The sequence below is a fragment of the Vicugna pacos genome, chromosome 27 (assembly GCF_048564905.1).
Source record: "Vicugna pacos chromosome 27, VicPac4, whole genome shotgun sequence".
In the NCBI taxonomy this organism is placed as follows: domain Eukaryota; kingdom Metazoa; phylum Chordata; class Mammalia; order Artiodactyla; family Camelidae; genus Vicugna; species Vicugna pacos.
Genome location: NC_133013.1, coordinates 25,124,889 through 25,147,747, shown reverse-complemented (window position 1 = coordinate 25,147,747; position 22,859 = coordinate 25,124,889). Strand labels below are relative to the sequence as shown.

The 22,859-nt window shown below is 45.2% G+C and overlaps 1 protein-coding gene and 1 pseudogene across 1 annotated transcript in view; one reads left to right on the top strand and one right to left on the bottom strand.

The window, feature by feature from the left end:
- LOC116285820 (uncharacterized) overlaps positions 1-22,859 on the bottom strand; it is a 31,236-nt gene that overhangs the window by 5,945 nt on the left and 2,432 nt on the right. The window contains exons 2-3 of the mRNA XM_072950991.1: positions 3,292-3,413; positions 1,005-1,160 (exon numbers count right to left, since the gene is read on the bottom strand). The gene's annotated coding sequence lies outside the window, so the exon portion shown is untranslated. The remainder of the gene's footprint in view (positions 1-1,004; positions 1,161-3,291; positions 3,414-22,859) is intronic.
- Positions 5,520-10,526, top strand: LOC102531303 (stress-induced-phosphoprotein 1 pseudogene; annotated as a pseudogene).

Sequence of the window (22,859 nt, the reverse complement as noted above, 5' to 3'; positions counted from 1 at the left end):
ATGCTGTGCCCTCTGCCTAGGAAGCCCCTCCCCATTCACCTGGCTGCCTTCTCTCTGTCCCAGTTAAACTTCCCCTTTCTCAGAAAGGTGTTGTCTGGGCAACTCCCTAACCCCAGCAATGGGAATCAGTCTTCTGCATGTCCTGTCTGTAACAACTCCTTTACGCAGCTTACGATTCTAATAACATCTGGATTTGTTTGACATTAATTTGACATTTGGTCACTGTTCTCCCAGCACTTAGCATGGTGCCTGGTACAACAGGCACTCTATTAGATATATGAACAAATGAAGCAACTGAACAGATGGACAGAGACTCAAAGTGCCCCCTGGAATGACAGACAACAGGCAAGAGGCCAGGGCACGTCTCTGTCCATGGTTCTGAGGCAGGAGGAGGGTTTGGTTTGGGCTGTGGGAACTCTCATCTTGCTGGTGGGGGCAGGGTGGGGGAGAGGGTTGTTGAGAGCCTGTTTGTTTCTGATGGTACTTTGTGCAGAGAAGACGGCCACACACTGATCCCCATTTAATTCCCTGGGGGGACCAGGTCATCCTGGGAGGGTCCTCTCTCCAAACCCACTCCTTGGAAGGGCCTCTGCCTGGCTCCCCCTTCCTGCTGGAGCAACTCAAGGGAGTTTTCTATTTCCTGGGCTCCCACCTTGCCCCCCACTTGCTCCTCCCCACACCGAGAAGAGGCACAGGGTGGGTTTTGTTCATTCACCACTGCCAGAGCCCTGTGGATGCCCGGCCCTTAACTGGCAGCCCTCAGAGGGCTGAGGTCTGCGGGAGCAGCAGGCTGGGGATGGGTGCAGTGTGGGAAAGGCAGCCACCAGGGGAGGCGTCTATGAGGAGGCAGCCTTCTCCAGGCAACAAGGGCAGCAAGGCGGTCCAGGGAGGAGGAACAGCACGTGCCAAAGCACAGAGGCGCGCCAGGGCCTACGTGCTCAGAGGCAAGTGGGGTGGGGCGGGCTGGGGTCAGCACTCCTCAGTGGGTGGGGGAAGAAGCCAACCTGGTGTCGGATGCTCTCACTTAGCAGCTGGTACTCCAGGGAGGCAGGGTTCCTGAGCGCCGCTGAGACGGCTTCACTGGTGATTCTGAAGGCCACGGAGCGGGTCACACGACTGGGTCCTGGGGAGGGGGATCCTGAGTCCTCCAATGAGACAGCCTGGCCAGGATGAGGCAGGGAAGATGACTGGGGGGAGGCAGCACCTCCAAGGACACCCAGGCAGCCAGAGGGAAGGCGAAAGGCACATGCAAGGGAGAAGGTGGTCAAGCGGGCTGGGATGGCAGGGACCATCTGCCCGGGCTGGACTGTCCACTGAAGAGCGGCTGTCCCTGTAACCATTAGGGGTGGCATGGCAGGTGGGATGCTGGATACATTGAAGATAAGGCCTGTGCCTGTGGGTGGGAGCACAGACACAGAAGCATCTAGAGAGGTTCTGGCTTTGGTGGTGAAAGAGGAAACTGGGACCAGGACTGGTGACGGTGATGTTGATGAAGACAGAGGTACAGGTGATTGGAAAGAAGGTAAGGATGACAGTAGCAGTGACACTGATGACGACCCTGAAGAGGGTGCCACTGAGGGCAATGGCAACATTGAAGGACCACTGGGACCTGGGCACAGGCTGGATGCCAGACCACTTCTGGGTGACCCTGAACCCACTGTGAGGGCTGTGGAGGCCGTGTCCAGCCCGGACCACCCTGTTGCTACAGGGAGAAGAGGTGCTGTGGCAACCAGCGTGTTATGGATGGATGTAAACACAAGTGGGCCCTGGGGTGCTGAGGACACGGCCTTCTCTGGGGCCGCTGGAGCCAATGTCAGATGTAGGGAGGCCCCTGGCCCCAAGTTACTGGCCCCTGATGCAGACGGCCTCCAGGCATTGGGGCTGAAGGTGTGCCTGCCCATGGGCCAGGCCGGCGGTTGTGGGGATCCAGATGTGGGTGCAGGAGTAGTGGGGGGAGGGGGTGCTCCAACTAGCTTCTAGGTTGATCCAGAGGTGACAGATATCCTCAGTGTTGCAGGGGCAGGAGCATGGACTGTCACAGGCAACCTGCGGACCTCACTGGACTTTGGCCCCACATCAAGATGCCATGGGCTGGAAGCCAGCCATGGCGATACAGCAACCATCTCTGGAGACCCAGGAATCAAGCTCTCCTCTGCAGATCCAGCCACATAGGACACTGGCTGGGACTTGGAGGCCTTGTGGGCTTCAGGCTCAGCCACTGTCAATGGAGCTGGTCCAGGTGTGGCCCTGCTGGAGGAGCCACCAGTTCCCAAAGGGGCAGGCTGGCCCAAGTGGAGATTCAAGGCCAAGGGCAAGCCTAGAAGAGCTTCCTGGATCCCAGATGCCTCTGCGTTTCCTTTTTGGGCTCCTGCACTCCCAACTGAGGGAAAAACTCCAGCAAGGGCTGTCACCAAGGAGTTTAATGACATGAGTATCTTCTTGCTGCTACCTTGCAAAGCAGATGGGCCAGAGGCCAAGGAAGACCGGCCCAGGTCTTTGTGAGCAGAAGGAAGGGGCCGAGCAGAAGCCGAGACCACCAGGACAGCTGCAGATCGGAAGCCTGTTCTGCCAGCTGCTCTGTGCGGTGGGATGGGCCCACAGCCCTGCAGACACCTGCCCTCCCTGCCACCTCCCTCCTTAGGGGCCTGAGGAGATCCAAACCCTGTCCCTGGCTCTGTCCCCAGCCACTGAGCAACCCCGGGCAGAAACCGCCTCTCTGATCCTAGCCCACCAGAGACAGGGGACCCCTGCCCTGCCACCCAGGAAGGGGGACTGTGAGGGTAAAGGGGCATACTTCAAGGGTCTCTCTCTCCTCTCCCATGCCAGCTCCACCCCCTCCCCAAGGGAAGGCTCTGCGGTGACACCCAGGCCACTCAAGGGTGCTGGGAAATGCTGTTCAACACTCCACTGAGGGAACAAGACAATTACCTTATCACTTTCCCAGAACAGGATGCTTCCTGAGGGCTGAAGGGGGAGGAGCTGGGGGATGGAGAAGCGACTCATCTCTGAAAGCCTTAACACCACACCTGTCTACAAGGGCGCACTAAGCCCCATGGGGGGCCAGCCCCATGCCAGGTTCCTCCGAGTGGGTGGCGCTGAGTGCCCCCAGGGAACCCCATGCCTGGGGGACTTAGGAGAGGGTCCTGGCCCTGTCCCAGAGCTGATCAAAGCCGGACTTACACGAAGACAAGGAAGGTCAGCCCTGATGTGGGAGCCATGGGAGTCCCCCAGGTGAGTGGGCGAGGTCTGGGACAGGTTCCCCCAGGGCCAGCTCGCCGCACCTCCACTTACCAGCCAGGAGAATCCCAGGGGCCGGAAGCCACTGCCCGCCCATGCTGAAGGCTCCTGCTCAGGTTCCCAAGCCTCCAGAACCAGACGGAAGGTGGCAGACAGAAGACTCCCGCTCAGACCCCCTTCAAGAAAGGAAAGTTGCCCAGCTGTGAGCTCTGGTTAGCTGAAGCCTCCAGCTACCTCCTGAGCTGTGTTGGCCTGGCCCCTTTCCACAGTTCTGCCCTGCAGCTCAGGGGCAAGCCCCTGCTGCCCCACCCCCCAGAGGGCCCTTCTCCCCTTGGGCTGTGGACTCTGTTGAATGGGGACCTTACATGCCGGCCCCACAGCCTGAGAGGTTATAGGCCTGGAAAGCTACTGAAGAAGAGTGAAATGTCTGTCCAGTCTGCAAATGTGAGGTGGGGTGCCCTTCATGGAGGCGGGGGGGGGGGTCTCAGTGGTGGCAACGGTCTGGGTGGGGGGGCCAGACATGGTAGAGTTGTGATGAGGGCGGGAGCCCTGCTTGTGTCCGAATGGGATGGGACTTAGCGCAGGGCAGTGATCCTAACAGCCCCGCCCTATCCCATCAGGCTAGGAGGGGACTCTGGAGGATGGCAGATCAGAATAGCCCCCGGCTTGCCCACTACATTGGGCCCATGTGCCATCCTGGTCAGAGGCCTGGACTGGGGATACTGGGTGTGGAGGTGGGTGGGCTTTGGGTAGAGGAGTTCTTTCTGGGTCTCCCTGCAGACGGGCATTCTGGGCAGACCCAGAATGGTGTGGGGTCTCAACCAGAGCCCCCTCCTGGTCCTTGCTGCAGTCATTCCTGCCTACCTCTCACCCCCCTCCCTCCCCACGCTCCTGCAGACACAGGAGAAGGGCCAGGCAGCCTGAAGAAGCTTTAAGCTGCTGAGGGCAGGAAGGGGGTGTCTGGTGCCTTCCAGGGAGCCAGGCTGGGGCTCAGATCGTGCTCCAAAAGCCCCACCCCAACGCCCCACAGTAGCCATATGAAGTTTTCAACTCAAAGCCTTTCCCACCAGGCTCCTGGACTGTGTGTGACCTCCAAGAGGGTCAGTGACTTGCTCTGGCCACCACCCAGCAAATCCTACTTGGATGCACCCCTCCCCCTAACCCATTCCCCACCACCTCACCTCAACCTGACACACGTCATCCCAGGATCAGGCAAACCCCTCAGCCCAGCCCTTTACCCACTGTTCGATCATGGCTCATCTTCTTTGTAAACCTGCACTCAGAGGCTGCCACCTGCATCCCCAGCTCCTTTTGGGTGAAGAGGTTAAGGGTCGGGCCCCACCAGGTTGTGGGGTGGATGCCCTCCTGCCGGTCCTGGTTTCACTGCCCCCATTCTCACCTGTTCTTCCACAAGCCCCTCTGCCCTGGCCCGTGACCCATCCCCCAGGCCAGCCAGTCCACGCTGGCGCCTCATTCCCTCTCCCTTGCCTGTGCTCCCAGGATGCCCAGGTCTTACCTGGTGATGCCAGGAGGCCTCTGACTCCACAGAGCCGGGGCTGAAAGCGACACCAGCACCCTCTGCCCAACCCCCGCCCAACCTGGCAGGGCCACCCCTTTCCCAGGCACCTCAGGGCGAGGAAAATTTGTTTTCTCATGGCTCCAGTCCAAGAGCGAAAGCCACTCAGAACCCAGGAGACTGGGTCCTCATCTCCAGTGCCCCTCCAGGCCAGGGTGGGCTGGGGCCAAAGGCGGGGGGCAGGGCTCTGGCAGACCCGGACCTCCGCTAAAGATTCCCTCAGCACTGAGGCTGGCCTGGCAGCGGTGGTCAGAGCAAGAGCTCCCAGCGACAGGGAGGGGGTGATGGACAGAACCACGCCTGAGGCCGCTCTGCACCAGCGGGCAAGGGCTCTGGGATCAGGCTCCAGTACTGGGAGCTGGGCACACGCTCATTCTTACCACCAAACCCCTCCTGATGAAGAAGAGTTTCACAGAGAAAGCTCAGTTAAGAACTGGAGATCCCAGCTCAGCTTATGTCTAGATCAGGGCTCAGGCTACGGCCAGGGTGGGGGCTCAGTCTATGACAGGGTTGGTCCTGAAGTTCGCGTTTGAACTGGGCTAGACCAGGGCTCGCTCTCTGCTCTTCCCCTGCACCCCTACAGGATGGCCACCCCAACCTGCAATAACCCGTCCTAATACCTGAAATAAACTGAGTGTGAATTCAAGCCTCAGATCAAGGATTTCAGTAAAAGAACTTTTAGAAGATTCATAACCTCTGGGACAGGATGGGGACCCAGCGCCAAGGGCTGGGCACTATTCCTCTTCTCAGGGACCAGCCCAAGCCCCTCAACCAGGACCTTCCCCGGCCCTGCAGCCCACGCCAGGGCCTCCCTCCTCCCCTGAGCGCTGCAGCCCTGACGGGACCGCTGTCTAGCCTGGCAGTAACTCAGGTGGGGCTGTGTAAGGGCTCTGCACCCCACCACGCCCGCTCCCTAACACAGCCGAGCACAGAGCGGGCCCCTCACTCTGTGATGGTGGGGGTGAGACAGTGGTTTTCTGCAGGCCTGCCTTCTGCTAGGCTTCCTGGGGCAGGAAGAGGGGGCGAGCATTGGGGGTCATCCTGTGTCCCTAATCCAGCACCAGAAGAACGAACGGACAGCAGTGGACAAGGTGGGACCCCAAGGGGAGGAACAGGGCGGGCCACCCCAAGGCTGGCCAGGCAGACATTTGCTTAGACACACCAGTAGCAGTGGGGCCAGCGGATGCTCAGCTTTGCCTAAGTACCTTCTAGAGGTAGGGCCTCTCCAGCTGCAAAGATGGGAGCAAAGCTCACCTCCCCTTCCTGGCTCTCTCTTCTGGGCTCCAAACCCTCCAGTGGTGGGGGGAGCAGGGGCGGGGGTTGGAGGGGACGAGCTTACACTCCCCATGTGCCCCTTGGCAAGTGCCTGCCAGATCCAGACACTAAGCCCCCTTCTGTTACCTGGGTCCTCAGAGAAGGGTTGCTCTGAGGGCTGCAGCCACCTGACCAGGACAGAATGGGGGACTCATAGGAGGAATGGGGAGAAGACTGTGGGGGAGCCCAGGACCCTCTCCACTCTTTGCCAAATTCTCAATTCTCCATGGACACTGGAGGCCTCTGTCTGCTGGCTCCAGCCTGCCTTGCTGACCTCAGCCCTGGCCCACTCCCCAGCCCAGCACCCCTATCTTCCCCATGTCCTGCAGTGATCGCTGAGGTAGCCACGTGCTGGCTCTGAGGAAGGCCGGGAGAGGCTGTATGAGAGAGGAAATGGCATCTTCCCCCCTCAGGGAGGGTGCTTCCAGGGAGGGTGCTCTAGGCCCAGAGAACAGCCTTAGCAAAGGTGTACAGGTGAGTCAGCTCCCGCACAGGAGGGAGGGCAGAACCATCCCCCCATCATCCAGCCACATTCTGGAGCCTCCAGTTCCCCAGCTCAGGGACCCAGCCAAGGCTCCCCCAGCATCTGGGAAAGGTCTCAGGTTACAGCCCTGCCCACTGCCCCATCATCCAGGTATCCTGGACATCACCCCCGCCTCTTCCAACAAGGTTGACAGAGTCAGAAGCATTCTGTGATTCCGTGAGCCCTTGTCAGAAGCAAGGACAAGCAGACGTCCCTTCGGAATTAGGCAGACTGACGGCCGTCCTGCCTCTCCCCTGCCCACCTTTGCCCACCTTCTGCCTGTCCCTCCTCCCTGGGAGTCATGTGCCCAAGTAGGAAACCTGACCCCTTACCTGCCCTTTATCTCCAAAGGCATGGCCTCCAGGTCAGGGGTCTGACTCCCAGTGCCATTTTTGCCTGCGTTTTTCTGCCCAGGCTGGCGTCTGTCCTACCAGAACCTCTGGCTGGATTCCCCGCCTTACCAAGTTAGGCTGTGTGTGGTGTCAAAAGGTGAAAAAGAGGGGAAACCATGATGCTTATATAGATAAAAAATGAACATGTGTTCAAGACTGTGTTTAACTCAGTATTAACGAGGGAAACAGGCAGATGATACAATCAGTTTAAAGAACTCAAAGAAGCCTTGATTTATATGGAATAAAGGAATGTTTAAATAAATTTACAAACAGATATATAACTGGCTTTTTCCATTGGCCAGGGTGGGGGGTGGTCAATTAATTCCCCAGTGCGCAATTTATTTGCATGATTATAAAAAAGAATTATTTTGCATTGCTATCATCTACAATGTACCAGTTGTGAAAAAAGAGATCTTTTTTAAATGTACAGAGCACCAGAATAGTGTATTCTAATCAAAACTATGCATAGTTTTCTACTGGAAACATCCAATATATTTTTTTCTTATTCAAAAATTCCTTACAGCGGTCAGACTCTCTGAGCTGTGGAGCAGAGGAAGTGGGGCTTAGTAAGTCCTGGAGATATCAGGGAAGGCCTCCTGGAGGAGGAGGGGACAGGCTAGGAAAGAGGAGGGCACTAGCAGAGACCACCAGTTGTCCCTGAATATTTCTTCTCCTATCCTTCATTACTAGTAGTATCCCCTGTTCTTAGCTGGGCAAGGGGTGGTCCAGAATGAAGGCTGCATTTCCCAGCCTCCCGTGTCGGTGGGTGTGACCATGTGACTCAATTCTGGCCAATAGGGTAAGAGTGCCATGAGGGACGTAGGGTGCATGCCCGCAAAAGGAAAAGGTATTACTCTTTGTCCTTCTCCTTTTGCTGACTGAAATGGGGAATTCAAGCTCTTGGACCATGAAGCAGAGTCTATGAGTGGAAGATGGCGGAGCAAGAAGGAAGGTCCTGGGGCCCCCTCGTTGAGTCACCCGACCAACTGTGGACTGCCCACCTCCAGATTTGTTTGGTGTGAGAGAGAAATAACACCCATCTTATTCAAACCACTGTTATTTGGGGTTTTCTGTTTTTCGCTGCCCTCGCCTCGACTTTACACCTGCACTGGGTAGAAGCTGGGCCTGCCCCTCTTCTCTGACTCAGCTGACGTGAGCGGGGCTCACTCAGCGGAGGCTCAGGGGGGTCATCGGGACACTCGTCCCTTTCAGGAAGCCCACACTTTTAGGGGCTCGTAGCCCTTCATGACTTTCCTGTCTTCACCCTTCTCCGTGTCTCCCCAACAAGCGCCCCCCCCTCCAGCTAAGCGGGAGCCCCCACTCTTTCCAGGCTCCTTCCCACCTCCGTGCTTTTGCCCCTGACTCAAGGAGGAGCGGGCAGTGTGAACTGCCCATTAACCACGGAAGAAACTGGGAAAGCTGTGCAATTTTTACCGTTAATAAAAACTCGGGCTGGAGAAAAACAAAAATCAGCTTGAAGGTATCAGAGAGTCAACACAATAGCGAAGAACCCCCAGACCGAGACACAGGGGCAGACAGAGCCCCAGCGCGGCGCGCACAGCCTGCAGAGCCGCTTCTCGCGTGGGGGTGTTCCCAGCCCTAAAAAGGCAGCCGAGACGCTGACTGGTACTTTGAGCAGCTTCTAGGTCGTGCTGCAGAGACAAAAGTTGGAGTCTAGGGCCTGCCAAAATTTGGGGCAGGACGTGTGTCTGACACTTATAAACCCACCAGCCATTGGGTCGGGACACTGAGAGGCTGGACTGTGGGAGTAAGGGTGACCTGGAAGTAAGCTGCACCTCACAGAGATGGCAGCACAGCTTTGAATCTCAGTCCCTAAAACTGGATTAAAATGATCTCGAATTGCCAGTGAATCCAGGTATCTGGGACAGGGAAACACAGTGGTCTCTGGAGGAAGCTAACATGACCTTAATCCTCAAAACATTCTCCAAACTAGTATTTAAAAATGTCTGGCTCACAGCTAAGGCAACCAGGCACAGGCAGAGACAGGACAATGCGAATCAAGAGCTAGTAGAAATAACCGAGACCACAAACGCCCTCAGAGGGTGGTTGCAAAACCCCTGACTTCAGGCCGGACTGGGGCTGGGGCTCTTCGTGAAAAGCAGAAGCTCTTGAGTCCTTAAACCAATTTGAAGGAGTCAAGCGAACTTCTGAGGAGGGTTTGAAACACAAAGCAGTCAATCCTCAGCTCAGACAGGGTTTTCAGAATACAGAGGCCTGGCTGGCAGAGAGGAGCATCATAAATGCTTCCAACATGCCCAAACTGTGCCAGAAGTTGGCGAGTGACCCCAGGACAAGGCGGCTCACTGATCCTACCTGCCGGAAACTGCCAGAGCCACAGTGAGACAAGCTGTCTGACTGGGCAGAAACTGCAAACCCCCCGACCGTGACTGCCGTCAGTGTCCTCCTCGGTGTGGATCCGGGCAGCGCGGATGAGAAGGAAGAAGTTGCAACACCTCCACCACCACCTCCTCCCAAAAAGGAGACCCATCCAGAGCCAATGGAAGTTCTACCAGAGAAGAAGCAGCCACTGAAAGAAAAAGAATTGGGGAATGATGCTTATAAAAAGACAGACTTCGACACAGCCTTGAAGCCACTATGACAGAGCCAAGGGCCTGGACCCCACCAGCGTGACTGATGTGGCCCATCAAACAGCCGTGCACTTTGAAAAGGGTGCAACACTGAACGCCAGGAGCTTTGAGAGAACGCCATTGAAGTGGGCCAAGAAGACTATCGACAGATTGCCAAAGCTTATGCTCGAACTGGTAACTTCAATTTCAAAGAAGAAAAGTACAAGGATGCCACCCATCTCCACATCGAGTCTCTGGCAGAGCACTGGCCCTCAGATGTCTTCAAGAAATGCCAATAGGAAGAGAAAATCCTGAAGGAGCAAGAGCAGCTGGCCTGCATAAGCCCTGGCCTGGCTTTTGAGGAGGAGAACAAAGGCAATGAATGTTTCAGAAAAGGGACTATCCCGAGGCCAGGAAGCTTTATACAGAAGCCATCAAACTGGACCTGAAAGATGCCAAACTGCAGCAATCCAGCTGCCTGCTACAGCGAACTTGGGGAGATTCAGGGGGCACTCGAGGACTATATCCAGCTAGAATCGACCTTCATCAAGGGGTACATGTGGAAAGCAGCTGCCACAGAAGTGATAAAAGACTACACAAAAGCCGTGAAAGTCCACCAGAAGGTACCAGACCTGAACTCCAACTGTACGGAGGCAGCAGACAGCTACTGACGCTACATGATGGCCCAGCCGGACCGACACAACAGCCCAAAGATGTGAAGGGGGGATGGGCCGTGACCACCTTGAGGTGCAGCAGATAATGCGTGACCCGGCCATGTGGCTCACCCTGGAACAAACGCAGAAGTACCCGCAGGCACTCACTGGACATTAAAGAATCTCTCAGTAGCACAGAAGGTTCAGAAGCTGACGGATACGGATGTAACTGCAGTGCAGTGATGGCTTGCCCATCCTCCCTCTTCCTGTCGTCCGTCCTCATGTGGAAAGAGGAGCTGGGATTGCAGCAAGCAGCACGGAGCAGAAGCGGGAGGAGGGGCAGAGTGATGATGTATCTCTGCACATCTGTACAGACCTACGTGGAAGATACAGAGATGTGTGCTCATGCTACTTATGCAGACGCTGCCTCTGGGCCCTCCCAGGATATGCACGGTCTCTTCTGCTCCCTTGAGTTCCAGGCCTCCTTCCCTGACCCCCAGTCACTGTCTCAGCTGCTCTCTTGTGGTTGGTTCTTTTTCATTTGGGACAGTGGGTATGTATGGGAGGGGAAGACATTCTTCCCAACTGCCTTCACATTGTTAACTCCATGCCCTCTTCTCCAATAAACAAGCCAGTCGGGCATGGTTATAAAAAAGAGAGGGAAAAGAAAAAGAGAAACCCTCTCAGAGAGTCCAGATATTGGGCTCATCAGACACAGACTAAAAAAACATCCAAGCTTACTATGTACAAAAAGATGAAAGGCTGAGAAATTTTAAAGACCACAAAACTATAAAAAATGGCACAGATTTGAAAAAAATTAAAGTAGAAAAGCATAACTAATAACCCTGTGTATAGTTTTCACAGTCAATCAGACACAACTGCAGACAAAACTAGTAAACTTTTTCAGAAAAAAAAGATCAGGAAGACAGGTCAGAAGAAAATATTCATAATTAAACGTGAGGGAACTATATTCAATACCTTGTAACAGTCTATATTAAAAAGAATATGAAAAGAAATATGTATATATATACCTGAATCACTATGCTGTACACCAGAAACTAACACACTGTAAATTGACTACATTTCAGTTAAAAAAAAGAATTAAACACAGAGAGACAAAAGAATAAAACACACAGAAGAGAGAACAGGCGATACAGAGGATACAATGAGTAGGTCAAATATGCCTTTAACTGGAGTCAAAGAGGGGAAAGAGGTAAGGAAGTTGACGCAATATTTAAAAAAATGATGACTGAAAATGTTCTTTAAATACTGAAGCCTTATGAATTCCAAGCAGGATAAATAAAATTATACACCTAGATACATTATGGTAAAACACTGGAAAACCAAACACAATTTTTTAAAAATCTTAAAAGAATTTGAGGGAAACAGTCAGCCTGCCTTCAAAGGAGCAAGAATGAGGTTGACAGCTGAACTTCTCAACAGAAACAGCAGGAATCAGACCACAGAACGACAGACTTTTCAATGGGCTAAAAGAAAATGACTGTAGCTTCTAGTTCAAGACATTGCAAAAAATACATGTCAGAAAAAAATATGTATGTCAGAAAAGGAGGCAAGATGAAGGTATTTGCAGACATGTAACAACTGAGAGAATCTGTCACTAGCAGACCTAAGAGGTACTTTCAGGCAGAAGGAAGGGGATAAAGATCTAGACAGATACATAGATAGACATAAAGATTTATTTGTTTATAAATTTACACACATGTACACCTAAATTAATATTTTTACCTCCTTTAGTGGAAAATTTCTATCTACATAGAAGAAAATAATAGAGCAATTCCACTATCATCTTCAATAATTATCAACATATAGACAACCTTGCTTCCTCTGTACTCCCCACATTCTGCTTACACTGGAACATTTTACTCAAACCCCACGCTTCATATAACATCACCTATGGGTATCTCAGAGGTATACCTTCAAGATAAGGATTTTTTAAAACAAAAGCACAGGACTATTACGAGACCTAAAAAGTAAAATGAAGAATAATTCCTTAAAATCATCAAATCTCCAGGCAGTCCATCATTCAAAGTCTAGTTATTTTGTCTCTTTTTTCAGATGGATGTTCACATGAAGAATCTTAAAACATCCTTTTATTGTATTTGGCTAATGTGTTTCTTGTGTCTGAGTTTCAAAAATTAATTTAAAAAAACCCTTTTAATTTTGAAATTTTCAAATGTGAACAAAAGGAGAGAAAATAGCATAAAGAACCTCGTGGGAGCTAGGGTGTGTAGAAGGACGCTGCCCTCCAAATACTGGAGCTTGGTGAGGATTGCTGACGGCAGCTTCTGCTCACAGAGGTGCAGAAAGAGGAGCGCAGCCCCTGCTGCTGCGCAGCCCTGCACTGTTGCAACCCCACCACATCTGATGAAGTGACATCCAGGAGATATAGAGGGCTGGCACCATTTTCACCCTCTTCATTTTTCATTTTTCCCCTTTTAGGAGCCAGACATTGAAAAACAACTGGAAAACTAGTATGTTCAAAACCAACTGCAAATAGGAGAAAATTAGAAATGGACCGTGCATACCCCAAAGAAAGGCTCAGGAAAGACCTAAGAAGACATTATAAGTTTATACCTCAGGCTGATCCTCAGCACACAGACAGCCTACAACAATAAAACACACACACACACACACACACACACACACTAAAGAAGATCAGTAACAAAAAACATCCTTGAAGAAGGGAGAGACTTAGACTTCTAGCATTACCACATTATTAGATTCAAATAACCAGTGTTAAACAAAAAGTATCTCAATGCAGAAAAAGAAACAGGAAAGTACGGCCCATTCAAAGGAAAAAAGAAATCAACAGAAACCATCCCTAAAAAAGACATAATGGCAAATATACTTGACAAAGTCTTTAAACAACTGTCTTAAAGATGTTCAAAGAACTAAAGGAAGATGGGATAAAATCAAGAAAACGATGTGTGAACAAAATGGAAATATCAATAAAGAGACAGAAAAACCTAAAAAGGAACCAAAAATTAATTCTGGGGCTGTAAAGTAAAATAACTGAAATGAAAAATTCACAAGAGAGATTCAAAGGCAAATGTGAGCAGGCAGAAGAATTTGTGAACTTGAAGACAGGACAATGGAAATTATTAAGGTTGAGGAATAGAAGAGAAAAGTATGAAGAAAAGCGAACATAGCCTAAAGAATCTGTGGGCACCATCAAGTGGACATGATACACATCGTGGGACTCCCAGAAGGACAAAGAGAAAGGGGCAGAATATTTGAAGAAATAATGACTTAAAACTTCACAAATTTGATGAAAGACGTGAATATAAATATCCAATAAGCTCAATGAACTCCAAGTAAGATGAACTCAAAGGAGATCCACATGGAAACACACTATAACCAAACTTTCAAAAGACAAAGAGTGAATCTTGAAAGCTGAAAGAGTGAGGCAAATAAATACACAGATTCCTCAGAAAGATTACCCAGAGATTTCTCACCAGAAAATCTGGAGCCAAAGAAGGAAGTGGGCCAATATATCCAAAGCGCTACAAGAAAAAAAAAAAAACTATCAGTGAAGAATTCTATATTCATGAAAATGGTCCTTCAAAAGGGAGGGAGAAACAAGATATTGCCAGATAAAGCAAAGCTGAGAGAGTTCGTAACCACTGGACCTGGCCTGCAAGAGATGCTCAAGGGAGTCCTGCAACATGAAATGAAAGGACACTAGGCAGGTACTCAAGGCCATATGGAGGAAGAAAGATCACAATATAAATACTACACAGACAATTATAAAAGCTAGTATTATTGCAGCAATGGTTTCCAACTGCACTTTTTGTTTCCTATATGATTTAAGAAAGTAATGCATTTAAAAGAATTATTAGTGTATGTTCTGGGGCACACAATACATACAGATGTCATTTTGTGACATCAACAACCACAAAAGGTGGGGCCAGAGCTGTAAAAGAACAGAGATTTTGCATGTTTTTGAAGTTAAACTTGTATAATTTCAAATTAGAGCGTTATAACTTCAAGATGTTAACTATAATCCCCATGGTAACCACAAAGAAAATAGCTACAGAATATACACAAAAGAACATGAGAAAGGAATTTAAACATTTCATTACCAAAAAAAAAAAATCAACTAAACAACAAAAGACAGGAATGCAGGAAATGAGGGACAAAAAAAGCTTAGGGCATGTAGAAAACAAACAGCACAGTGACACAAATCCCTCCTGATCAATAATTACTTTAAGTGTAAACAGATTAAATTCCCCAATCAAAAGACAGATTGGAAGAATGGATAAAAACACATGACCAAACTATACACTGTCTACAAGAGACTTACTTGAGATCAGAGACACAAACAGATTGAAAGTGAAAGAACGGGAAAAGATATTCCATGCAAACAGTAACCAAAAGACAGGAGGGCTGGCTATATTACTATCTGACAAAACAGACTTTGAATCAAACAAGTTTACAAGAGACAAAAAAGGACATATATCAATAAAAATTTCAATACAGCAAGAATATATGTAACAGTTATAAACATTATGCACCTAATGACAGACCATATAAAAGGAGAAAGATTAAAAAAGTTGAAGGGCAAAATAGACAGCTCTACAATAATAGTTGGAGACTGCAGTACCCCTCTCACAATTATAGACAGAACAACCAAGAGAAAGACAAACATCACAGAATATGACTTATATGTGGAATCTAAAAAAAAAAAAAGATACAAATGAACTTATTTACAAAACAGAAAGAAGATAAAATACTTAGGAATAAACCTGACCAAGCAGATGAAAGACTTAAATGCAGAGAACTGTAAAACATTAACTAAGGAAATTAAAGGTGATTTAAAGAATTGGAAAGATATCCCATGCTCTTGGGTTGAAGAATTAATATTGTTAAAATGGCCATACTACCCAAAGCAATCTACAGATGCAATGCAATCCCTATCAAATTACCCAGGACATTTTTCATAGAACTAGAACAAACAATCCTAAAATTTATATGGAATCACAAAAGACCTAGAATTGCCAAAGCTATACCAAAGAAAAAGAACAAAGTTGGAAGAATAACTCTGCCAGACTTCAAAGTGACAGTAATCAAAACAGCATGGTATAGGCACAAAAACAGACATGTGGATCAGCGGAACAGAATAAAGAGGCCAGAAATAAACCCAGACATCTATGGTCAATTAATCATTGACAAAGGAGGCAAGAATATAAAATGGAGAAAAGACAGTCGTTTTGACAAGTGGTTGGGAAAGCTGGACAGCTGCATGTAAATCAATTAAGTTAGAACAACTCCCTCAGACTATACACAAAAATAAACCCAAAATGGCTTAAAGACCTAAACATGAGACAGGAGACCATAAACCTCCTAGAAGAGCACATAGGCAAAACATTTTCTGATTGATACAAATCTTAGCAATTTTCTCCTATGGCAGTCTACCAAGGCAATAGAATTAAAGCAAAAATAAACAGATGGGACCTAATTAAACTTACAAACTTTTGCACAGCAAAGGAAACCACAAATAAAATGAAAAGACAACCTACAGAATGGGAGAAAATACCTGAAAACAGTGCAACTGACAAGGGCTTAATCCAGAATATATAAACAGCTCATACAACTCAATAATTTAAAAAAACAAAGAACCCAATCCAAAAATGGGCAGAAGACCTATACAAGCGATTCTCCAATAAAGACATATGAATGGCCAACAGACACATGAAAATATGCTCAACATTGCTAATTATCAGAGAAATGCAAATCAAAACTATAATGATATATCACTTCACATCAGTTAGAATGGCCATCATTAAGAAGTCCACAAACAACAAATGCTGGAGAGGGTGTGGAGAAAAGGGAACTCTCCTACACTATTGGTGGGAATGTAGTTTGGTGCAGCCATTATGGAAAATAGCATGGAGATTCCTTTAAAAACTGAAAATAGACTTACCCTATGATCCAGCAATCCCACTCGTAGGCATACGAAATTCTAATTTGAAAAGATGCATGCACTCCAATGTTCATAGCAGTACTATTCACAATAGCCAAGACATGGAAGAAACCCAAATGTTCATCAACAGATGACTGGATAAAGAACCTGTGGTATATATACACAATGGAATACTACTCAGCCATAAAAAAGAATAAAAATGCCATTTGCAGCAATATGGATGGACCTGGAGATGGTCATAATAAGTAAAGTAAGATAGAAAAAAAAAGAAAAATACCATATGATATCACTTATATGTGGAATCTAAAAAAAAAAAAGACACAAATGAACTCATTTATAAAACAGAGACTCAGACATAGAGAACAAACTTATGGTTACCAGAGGGAAAATGGGGTAGGGCAGGATAAATTGGGAGTTTGGGATTTATAAATACTAACTACTATATATAAAATAGATAAACAACGAGGTCCTACTGTATAGCATAGGGAACTACATTTGATACTGTGTAATGGCCTATAATGAAAAAGAATATGAAAAGGAATATATATATATATGTATACATAAATGAATCACCATGCTGTACACCAGAAATTAACATAACATTGTAAATTGCCTATACTTCAATTAAAAAAAAAAGACAGAGACTCACAGACATAGAAAACAAACTGATGGTTACCAAAGGGGAAAGGGTGAAGAGGGATAAATTAGGGGTTTGGGATTAGTAGATATAAATTACTATATACAAAATAGATAAACAACAAGATCCTAACATATAGCACAGGGAACTATATTCAATATCTTGTAATAACCTATAATGAAAAAGAATATATGTGCATATAACTGAATAACTATGCTATATACCAGAAATTAACATAACATTGTAAATCAAATAAACTTCAACTAAAAAAAAAAAGAACCACCAGACAGAGGATAAGAAAGGAAACTGAGAATTTAAACAACACAATAAACCAACCAGATCTAACAGAATACTCTAGTCAACAACAACAGCGTATGAATTCTTTTCAAGTGCACAGGGACATTTTCCACGATAGACCACGTTAGTCCACAAATTAAGTCTCAATACATTTTAAAAGATATCATATATACAGTGTATCTTCTCTGACCAAAATGGGATGAAGCTAAAAATCAATAACAAAGAAAACTGGAAAATTTACAAAATTGTAGAAATTAAACAACATTTTTAAGCAATCAATGGATCAAAGAAGAAATCAGAAGGGAAATTAGAAAATACTTAGAGCCAAATGAAAATGAAAACACAACCACCAGTACTTACAGGACTCCGCAAAATGGCACCACGGGGGAAATTTACAGCTATGAATGCTCACATTAAAAGACAAGAAAGATCTCAAATCGATAACCTAACCTTACTGTGCAAGAAACGAGACAAAGGACAAACTAAACAGAAGAAAGGAAAGGAAAAGGAAGGAAAGGAAAAATAAAGATGGAGCGGAGATAACTGAAATACAAATTAGAAAAACAATACAGAAAATCATGAAACCGAAAGTTGCTTCTTCAAAATAATCACAAAACTGACAAACCTTTAGCTAGTAAACTAAGAAAAAAGAAAATTCAAATTACTAATATTGGAAATGAAAGTGTGGACATTACTAACTCTACAGAAAGGATTATGAATACTATGAAAAACTGTATACCAACAAGTTGGATAACTTAGATGAAATGGAAATTTTCCTAGAAACTCCAAAATCTGCCAAGACTAGATCATGATGAAATAGAAAGTCTGAATAGGCCTATAACTTGGAAGAAGACTGAATCAGGAATCAACAATCTACCAACAAAGAAAAGCCATGAATCACTGGTGAACGCTCCCAAACATGCAAAGAACTAATACCAATCTTTCTCAAACTTTTCCTTTTCCAAAAAGTTGAACAGGAGGGATACTTCCTAACTCATTCTGAGGCCAGCATGACCTTAATACCAAAAGCAAACAAAGGCACTATAAGAAAAATACAGACCAATATCCCTTATGAACATTGATGCAAAAATCCTCAACAAAATACTAGCAAACAGAATTCAGCAGCATACTGAAAGAATTATACACAAAGACCATGTGGAATTTATTCATGGAAAGAAAGGATAATTCAACATATGAAAATTGATCAATAAGCCACATCAACAGAAGAAGAAAAAACACATGATCATCTTAATGCAAAAAAAAGGCATTAGACAAAATTTAACACCTTTTCATAATAAAAAGCACTTTAAATAAAAATAAAATAAAAACAAGATGGAAATAGAAGGAGACTATTTCCACTTAATAAAAGCCATACACGAAAACCCCACAGTAAACATAATATTCAATGGTTCCTCTAAGATTAAGGCAAGGAGGTGGAGGAGGATATAGCTCAGTGGTAGAATGCATCCTCAGTATGCATGAGGTCCTGGGTTCAATCCCCAGTATCCCCATTATAAATGAATGAATGAATAAAACTAACTACTCCCTCCAAAAAAATAAGGCAAGGACGCCCACTTTCACCACTGCTACTCAACATAGTACTACAAGTTCTAACCAGAGCAATTTGGCAAGAAAAATAAATAAAAGCCACCCAGGTTGGCAAGGAAGCAGTACCATTACTTTCTTTGTAGATGATATGATCTTGTAAGTTGAAAACCTAAAGATTCCACCAAAAAACCCTGCTATGACTAGTAAGTGAATTCAGCAAAGTAGCAGGATACTAAGTCAATGCACAAAATCGGTTGCATTTCTATATGCAATGAGCAACCTGAAAAGGAAACCATAAAAACAATTCCATTTACAACAACATCAAAAAGAACACAATACTCAGAAATTGATTTAACCAAGGAGGTGAAAGACTTGTACAATAGAGACTATAAAACATTAAAGAAATTAAAGAAGATATAAATAAATACAAATATATCCCATGTTCACAAGCTGAAAGACTTCATTCATATCATTAAAATACTACCCAAGGTCAACTACAGAGTCAATGCAATCCCTACTAAAATCCCACTGAGTTTTTTTTTCTTTTTTGCAGAAATATAAAAATCCACTGTAAAATTCCCATGGAATCTCAAGGGACCCCAAATTACCAAAACATTCTTGGAAAAGAAGGATAAAGTTGGAGAACTCACATTCTCTGATTTCAAAACCTACTATAAAGCTACAGTAATCAAAACAGAGTAGTAATTGGCATAAAGACAGACATATAGACTATTGGAATAGAATAGAAAGCCTGGAAATAAACTCTTGCATATATGGTCGAATAATTTTTGACAAGGGTGCCAAGACTATTCAATGGAGAAAGGACAGTCTTTTCAACAAATGGTGCTGGGAGAATTAGATACCCATATGCAAAGGAATGAAGCTGGACGCTTACCTAACACCATATACAAAAAATAACTCAAAATGGATCAAGGACCTAAATGTAAGACCTAAAGTAATAAACTCTTGGAAGAAAACATAGGACAGACACTTCACAACATAGGATTTGGCAATGATTTCTTAGATATGACACCAAAGGTACAAATAACAAAAGAAATAGACAAGTTGGACTTCATGAAAATTAAAAGTTCAGAAGACACTATCCACAGAGTAAAGAGGCAAACCACAGAATGGGAGAAAATATTTGCAAATCACATATCTGATAAGGGATTAATATCCAGAGTATATAGAAAACTCCTAAAATTCAACAACAAAACAACAAACAACCAGATTCAGAAATGGACAAAGGAAATGAATAGACATTTCTCCAAAGAACATATACAATTGGCCAACAAGCATATGAAAATATGCTCAACCTCACTAATCATTGGTGAAATGCAAATCAAAACTCTAATAAGATACTACCTCACATCCATTAAGATGGTTACTATAAAAAAGAATAGAAGTATTGACAAGGTTATGTGGAAAAATTGGAGCCCTGTGCACTGTTAGTGGGAATATAAAATGGTACTGCCACTGTGGAAAACAGTATGGTGGTTCCTCAAAATATTAAAAGTCGAATTACTTTATGATTCAGTGATTCCACTTCTGGATTTTACACACACAAAAGAATTTAAAACAGGGTCTCAAAGAGATATTTGTACACCCATGTTTACAGCAGTATTATTCACAATAGCTAAAACATGGAAGCAACCCAACTGCCCATCAACAGAAGAATAAGAAAAATGTGATATATACACACAATGAACTATTACACAGCCTTAAAAAGGAAAGAAATTCTGCAATATGCTATAACATGGATGAACCTTGAGGACGTTACATTAAGTGAAATAAGCCAGTCACAAAACAATGCCAAATGTATAGTTCTAGGTCATTCTATCACATGTAGATCTGTGTAACCACTTATGATCAAGATTCAGAACTATTCCAACACTACAAAGAGCTACCTCTGCTACTCCTCTATAGTCACAGTTTACCTCCCCCCTGTCTCCCACCATCTCTATCCCACAGGAACCACTGATCTGCTTTCCATCTCTACAAATTTGTCATTTCAAGACTGCTGTATAAATGGAAGCATATACTATTTGACCTTTTAAGATTGGTGCTTTTTCCATTCAGCATAATACCTTTGAGATCCATCCAAGCTGTTGCATGCATCAATAGCCTGCTCCTTTTTATTGCTGAATAGTGTGAAAATAAAGGGAAATCTCACTAAAACGGAGTCCAGAAGGGGGAGCTCTCACACAGTACCACTCCACATCTATTACAGGAAGAATTGTCAATTACAGATCCCAACAGCAAAAGACAAACATTGCATCTTCTAAGAAACTGACTACCTCAGCACCTCAGCCAAAGAGAAACCATCATCATCCTGAATTCTCACTTTTCTCCAATGGCCTTTCATTCAGAACAAACCCTCTCTCTTAGCCACAACAATCAGAGAAGAAAAAGAAACAAAAGGAATCCAAATTGGAAAAGAAGTAAAACTGTCAGTGTTTCCAGGTGACATGATACTCTACACAGAAAATCCTAAAGATGCTCTCAGAAAACTACTAGAGCTCATCAATGAACTTGCAGAAAAAGAAATTAAGGAAACAATCCCATTCACCATTGCACCAAAAAGAATAAAATACCTAGGACTAAACCTACCTAAGGAGGCAAAAAACCTGTACTCCAAAAACTATAAGACACTGATGAAAGAAACTGAAGATGACGCAAACAGATGGAAACAGATACCATGCTCTTGGATCGGAAGAATCAATATTATTAAAAAGGCTGTACTACCCAAGGCAATATACAGATTCAATGCAATCCCTATTAAATTACCAATGACACTTTTCACAGAGCTGGAACAAAAAATGTTAAAATTTGTATGGAAACACAAAAGACCCCAAATAGCCAAAACAATCTTGAGAAAGAACAGAGTTGGGGGAATCATGCTCCCGGACTTCAGGCTATACTACAAAGCTACAGTAATAAAAACACAAAAACAGACACATAGATCAATGGAACAGGATGGAAAGTCCAGAAATAAACCCACATACTTATCAATTAATCTATGACAAAGGAGGCAAGAATATACAATAGAGAAAAGACAGTCTCTTCAATAAGTGGTGCTTGGGAAACTGGACAGCTACCTGTAAAAGAGTGAAATTAGAGCATTCTCTAATACCATATACAAAAATAAACTTAAAATGGATTAAAGACCTAAACCTAAGACTGGATACTATAAAGCTCCTAGAGGAAAACATAGGCGGAACACTCTTTGACATAAATCACAGCAATGTTTTTTTGAACTAGCTCCTAGAGTAATGGAAATCTAAGCAAATGTAAACAATGGGGCCTCATTAAACTTAAAAGAAGCTTTTGCACAGCTAAGGATATCATCAACAAAACAAGAAGACTACCTACAGAATGGAAGAAAGTATTTGCAAATGATGAGACTGACGAGGGACTAATTTCCAAAATATACAAATAGCTCATACAGCTTAATATCAAAAAAACAAGCAACCCAATCAAAAAAATGGGCAGAAGACCTAAACAGATATTTTTCTATAGAAGACATACAAATGGCCAACATATGCTCAACATGACTAATTGCTAGAGAAATGTAAATCAAAATTACAATGAGGAACCACATCTCACACCAGCCAGAATGGCCATCATTAAGAAGTCTACAAATTTTAACTGCTGGAGAGGGTGTAGGTAAAAGGAACCCTCCTGCAATGTTGGTGAGAATGTAAATTGGTGCAGCCTACAGTATGAAGGTTCCTTAAAACACTAAAAATAAACTTACCATGTGATTCAGCAATCCCACGCCTGGGCATATATCCAGAGAAAAACATAATTCAAATAGACACATGAACTCCAATGTTCACAGCAGCACTATTTATAATAGCCAAGACATGGAAAGAACCTAAATGTCCATCAACAGATAACTGGAAAAAAGTTGTGGTATACACACACACACACACACACACACACACACACACACACACACACAATGGAATACTACTCAGCCACTAAAAAGAATAAAATAATGCCATTTGCAGCAACATGGATGGACCTGGAGATCATCATTCTAAGTGGAGTAAGCCAGACAGAGAAAGAAAAATACCATAAAATATCCCTTATATGTGAAATCTAAAAAAAAGACACAAATGAACCTATTTACAAAACAGACAGACTC